Raw genomic sequence first — 6449 nt, forward strand, 5'->3', positions numbered from 1 at the left:
CATGAAGAAATGAGCATTTGGAGGATTCAAGGCCACGCGCACGCGTCAACCACACGTACACGTGATAGAGAAGTTTGCAGCCACGCGCACGCGTCATCCACGCGTATGCGTGAGGAGGAAATCTGCCAGCGACGCGCACGCGTCACCCACGCGTACGCGTGACCAGAGAATTGTCAAGCGACGCGCACGCGTCGACCACGCACACACGTGACGCTAGTCACGTGACCTCATTAAAGTGAATACGCTGGGGCGATTACTAAGCTTTCCGAACCCAAATCCAACTCATTTCTGAGGCTATTTCATGCAGAATTCAAGATGGATCAAGGGGGAGCAATTAGAAAGTGTAGAAAACATGCTTTAGGTTAGTTCTAGAGAGAGAAGCTCCCTCTTCTCTCTAGAAATTAGGGTTCCTAGTTTAATTTTTCCTTTTATTTCATATTTTAATTCATATTTTAATGTAGTTTCATTTATGTTTTTATGCTCTCTTGTCTTGATCTTCTTAGTTTCTTTGTTAATTTCTCTTTTATGCATCTTTTTATTTTATGAACACTCTTGTCAATTTCACTTTCCTTTAATGCAATTTTATGCTTTATGTTCTTTTAATGTTTGTTTGAGTTGTTATTATTATTTCCTTGTATTGGGTAGTGGTAGAATTTATTATTTCTTGAAATTTACTAGGCTTTTTTTTATACCTTCCAAGTGTTTGACAAAATGCTTGGTTGGACTTTAGAATAGTTTTTGAGCATTCTTGGCTTGGAAAGAGAAATTGAGCAATCTTAAGTCATTAATACCCAATTTGGATTGGTGATCTAGAGTGATTAGTTAGTCTTGTATCCGTTAACATTACCTATGGATTGGTATTAACTAGTCCTATTTGACTTTCTCTCAATATGAAGATAACATTATACCTTCTTCCGATGTTAGAGATGACAAAATAGGATTAGCTCTTGTTAACTATTGTATGATAATTAATGACTAGGATAGAAAGTCTTGAGTCTTGATTCTCAATCCTTGCCATGAATGCCTCTTTTTAGTAATTGTTATCTTTAGTTGTTTGATTGACTTTCTTGCCATTTTAATTTCTTGTTTTATCAACCCTCCCCATGAAACTCATAACCAATAATTGAGCACTCGATTGTAATCCTAGGGAGAACGACCCAGGACTAATACTCTCGGTTATTTTTATTGGGTTGAACTTTTGACAACCAAAATTAAACTTTGATTGAGGATTATTTGTTGGTTGGGAATTATACTAGCAACAGAATTATTTTGTGAAAATTTCTAATCGACGATAATCCTCTTTCATTTGTATAGAGAATGTTGAGGTTGTAGCATGAATATGAAAGATGTTAGAGTCAGTAAATGAGAAATTTGATGTCAGTTATTGGGGATAATAATAAAGCTTTCTAACTGGACTGATTTACTTTAAAAATGTAGTTTATAGAACTTATTAGTTACTTTCTATATAATTTGTTTGTTGGTATTATGCCTTGTTAAGTTGCGACTTTTATATTTCTTTTTTATCAGCTAACTTAATGTATACAGAGTATCCGTTAGCAATAGAAGATGATAATGCATGACGGAATTGTGCCCTATTTAGTTAGAGTCGGTCTACTTCATGTTGTAAGGCTAAATGATTATCGGTTTAAGCTTGATGAGCCACTGATTAGTGTATTTGTGGAGTAATAGCGTCCAGAAACCCATTCGTTTCACATGCATGTCGGGAGTGCACGATCACCTTACAAGATGTGGCATACCAGTTTGGCTTCCTTATTAATGGATTTGTAGTTAGTGGATATCTCAACGAACTTGAGCAGTTGATGAAGGGTGGAAAGCCTGCATGAGTGTAGTTCGAAGAATTGTTTGGTGAACTTCCACTGAACAATTATGTTGATGAGTTCACAGTATCATATGGATGGCTCCAAACAAGTTCAAAGTCATCCTCCCTAATTCAACAGAGGTGATTGCCCAGTGTAAGATCCTAAATTTTCAGAAATTAAATAATAAATTATTTAATAATTTATTTTATTTATTTGAGAATATATTTTCAGGGATTTTTATATTAACCGAGTACTTTCTTATTATTGATTTAAAAGTTTTAACAATAAAAAAATAATGAGGATGTTATGTGCTTTAATTTGAATAATTATTTTTTTAACTTTATTTTATGAATTTAACATAAATTAATTTGATTATCTCTAATTATTGAATTATAGTATTTATTTAAAAATAAGTTTTAAATTGATAATTAAATAGTATTTTATAGAAATTATTATTGAATTAAAAATTGATTTTTTCAATTATTTTATTATCCTTAATTTTATTAAAAATACCTATACTAGCCCTAACCCTAATATCTAAATCAAAATCCTAAATCCCCAAAACTCACATCCTCCCAAACTCTCACCCAATGAAGAAAGGAAGAAAAGAAATGGGGAAAATCAGAAATGGGAAAGAGAGGAAAGGGAAAGGAGGAAGAAGGAAAGAAGAGAGGGAGACGCTGCCGCCCAGCTCATCGCCATTGTCCAGCTCACCGCCGACGTCAACTTCAACCCACGGGGGAAGAAAGAGAGTTTGCGGAGGAGAGAGAGGGATCTCACACCGCTGTTCGTGCCGTCACCAAGGAGCCGTGCAAGAGAGAAGGAGACGCGGAGGGAGGAGCTGTCGCCACCGTCCATGCAGTTGTCTTCGCACGTCGCCGTTGTCTTTCGTGCAAGACGCCGCCATCGTCGCTGCCCAGTCACCACCGTGCCTCCATTACCGTCGTCGAGACCACCATTGCCATTGCCAGAAACGCCACCCAAAGCCGTCATTGCAGCCATCGCCACCTGGGGAACTACGTGAAGCCGCCGTCGCCGATGATGGAGGGCCGCCGCCGAGTTGCATGCGGCTGTTAGAGCCAGTCCTTACGGACGTTGATGTTGCTAGACAGCCGAAGCTATGTTGTCATTCTTTTTGCCGAAAAAACGCCGACGGCACCACTACCTTGTTTCCCCTGGTAGGAGTAAGTTTTGTTTATTTCCGTTGTGGCTGTTGCTGCTGTAAATCATATAGTTTTTGTGGTGGTTTTTGATGTTGTCACCGTTATCCTAATTACTAGAGTTGTTGCTACGGTTGCCGTTGGAGTTTTCAATCGTCGTTAGAGCTAATGCTATGTCCTTTGGTCTGTTCTTGGAGTGAGACTAAACTTATTTTGCCTCGTTTCGACATGATTATCTGCTCTAGTTATATCTAATATCTGTTTTTGCTTTGATTCTAATTGACGTCAGTTTACTTACCATTGTGGCCATCAACGCTGTTGATATTACCAGAAATCTATCAAAGTTGCTATTGGTGACGCGAATTATAAAATAAAAAGAGTTTCTTTGATGCGTTTGGTTATGGGTTCGATTATTCGAGGTAGGAGTTTTTCTTAAAACTTATTTTATATCGCAAAATTGTTATAAATAGATATTGATGTGAATAATATATTTTATTTTATGATTTCATGAGTCTTATGGATTGAATTGAGTTACTCTGGATGATTGTAATTATTTTTCTGGTGGAATTATTGACCGTTTGAGAATGTTGAATATTTTGAGTTATTGATTTTGTTAAATTGGCGATTGTTGAATTGGTTTTCTTGAGATTTGAAAATATTTTATTGTTGAAAATGAGTTAACTTTTGAAAATATTTAATGTTAGAATTTGGTTTGAATTTTGGAAATGATGATTTTAGAAAATATTTAATGTTAGACTTGGTTTGGTTTGGAAGAGATTTAATATCATAATTTAGTTTAAAACAAATTTGGAAAGGATTTGATATTTGAAAATGGTTTGATTATTAGAAATGATTTGCTATTTAGAATTGGTTTGGATGGGACCCAAAAAGGATGGCAGAGTCTGAATTTTAGAGAGATGCTGCCGAAATTTTTATAAAAACTGAATGTTTCATTTGAAGTGCTTATTAGAAAGATTTGGGCTTTGAAGGATTTTATAATTTGATTTTGAGTTATTAAGAAAAGGATTATGTTTTGAGTTTTCTTTATTTGGAAAAGAATGAATTATGTTTTGAGTATGAATTGTTGATGAACAAAATGGGAGGTGTGATGATAAGGAATGAAGGATGATGAGGATCACTTTTAAAGTTTGATTGATGAATGAATTGAATAATAGAGAATGGATTTGAATATGAATTTGAATTTAAATTTGATTGAGATATATGTGACCGAGTAAGAGGCAGTGACATTATCCACTTGCTTCAGATATAAGTTGAGACTCCTAATAAGATGCAGTGGTGTTATCCACTTGCTCTGGGTAAGTGTTTGAGGCTTCAGGTAAGATGCAAGGGTTAAGTTTTGTCGCTGCTTGCTCCGGGTCGAGAACTGTAACACCGCCTGGGTAAGAGGCAGTGGTAAGGTTGTCCCTTGCTCCAGGTACGCGGGTAAGATACAAGGTTTGTAGCATTGTCCCACTTGCTTCATGTTTGATGTTCTGTCTAGAGTTAGCTATCGAAAATGTCAAGTTTGTCTTTATAATAGATAAGACTCATTGGCCATAAAATGAGACTCTAGGGTTAGCTATCCCTCATGTTGGTGGTGGCGAAGTTGAGGGTTGTTTCCGAATGTGATATTTGATTGTTGATTTGATTGAATGGCTAAGGTCGGAGGCCGTGATTGGTTTTTGATTAAGATTTAGTAAAGTATAAATATCAAGCTGGTTCAGCATAGACATAATGAATCTATGTTTGTAATAGGTTGATCATTCATACAGTTAGGAAACTTCTAAGATTCTTTCATAAGAAAAGTGAGTTTTGGATTTCTGGATAATTAACTAATTTTCTTTAAAAAGGTTTTGAATTTTTAGATGGTTAAACCGTCGGTTTTCAAAAGATTCATAAGACAACGATAATCACTGAGCTTGAAAACAGTTTTCTTATTAAATATCTTCTTATGAAAATTCTGAAAAATCTGTGGTGAGACCATATGGTTAGGTTCTCACCTCCTATAGCTTTATCTTTTCAGGAATCGGATGAAAAGGCTTACAAAGAGTTTATTTGTGTTTTACTTATTTGATATTGTTATATTAATTTAGTTATTATTGATTTATCCTTCGCCATTAATATTGTATCTTGAAAAGAGGGTTATGAGTACTGATGGTTATGTTTGTAAGTTATGGTAGAAAGGACGTAGTTATTATATGTGTGCGTGTGTGTGTGTGTGTGTGTGTGTGTGTGTGTGTGTGTGTGCATATTTAAGTGGTTGTGATTGATTTGTATGTATGTATGTATGTGGGTTTTCAAACAAAAAGTATTTTCAGATTTTAAAAGAATAGTTTATACGGTTCGAGTTTTGCAAAGGCTCCTATTTTATTGTTAAGTATATAGAAGTCGTCGTATAATACTCCTCATTATTAGAGTGGTACAGCTGGAAGTATGACATTCTGGTAGTAAGGGTGTTACATCCAGGTTTTTGCGCGTGGTTACATTATGATGTTATTGTGTACAATGATTTCGGGGACAAGTCTGGTGCTAAAGTTCATTTAAGGTGGATACCGTATGTTGCTGACCTCGACGGGCTTGGGAAATATAGTTGGGGATCAGCCACGCTATCATGGTTGTACAGGTGTCTTTGTAGAATGGCTAACCAGCATGTAAAGAACCTTGCAGGGCCGCTGACATTCCTACAATCTCAGATCTTTTGGCGCTTTCCTACGTCCAGGCCCATAGGGTTTGACACGATCCTTTGGCCGCTTGAATTCAACAATCTTAATGAGATCATTGGTCGGTGTGGAATCATCCTGAATAATGGGGCATGTTCCTTGTTCAACCTCTCCTAACTCTTCAACCACTCCTTCCGATTCATTGTTCTCAACTTCCTCCACTTGTTGCAACTCATGCTTCAACTCCTCTTCTTTCTCTTGAGGTTCCAAGCTCTCTTCCACTCTACATTCTTCAATTAAAGTTGACTCTTCGCATTCATCCATGAAAGTGCCTGAAATGTTGCAAGAGCGTATTGAGGCCAATCGGGTTAAAGCTTTGGCTAAGGTAGCCATGATGTTTCGTTGCCTCTTTTGGTACTCTTATTGCTCTTGGAAAAACACTTGGAGTGCTTTCTCCGTTGAGGGTTATAGAGAAAAATAAGGTTTATCATTTGGGAGAAGGTCTTCATATATGGAAGGTGGTTCATGATGGTGAGAATGTTGAGGTGATGTATATAGAGGGAATTGTTCAAGAGGTTCATGAGAGTAGGAATGTTGGAATGGTGATAGTTCTAAGTATGGTTCATAAGGCTTATATGGTTGTTCATGGGGTTCATAAGGTTGGTAGTATGGTGGATATGGATTTGGATCATATAGATGTTATTGGTGGTGAAATGGGGCTTGAGGGTATTGTGGTTGAGGGCAATGTTGAGGATGTAGTTCATAAGCCTATGGTGGTTGAGGTTCGCAACCATAGTAAGACCCACTAT

This window comes from Arachis hypogaea, chromosome 13, assembly GCF_003086295.3.
Source record: "Arachis hypogaea cultivar Tifrunner chromosome 13, arahy.Tifrunner.gnm2.J5K5, whole genome shotgun sequence".
Lineage (NCBI taxonomy): Eukaryota > Viridiplantae > Streptophyta > Magnoliopsida > Fabales > Fabaceae > Arachis > Arachis hypogaea.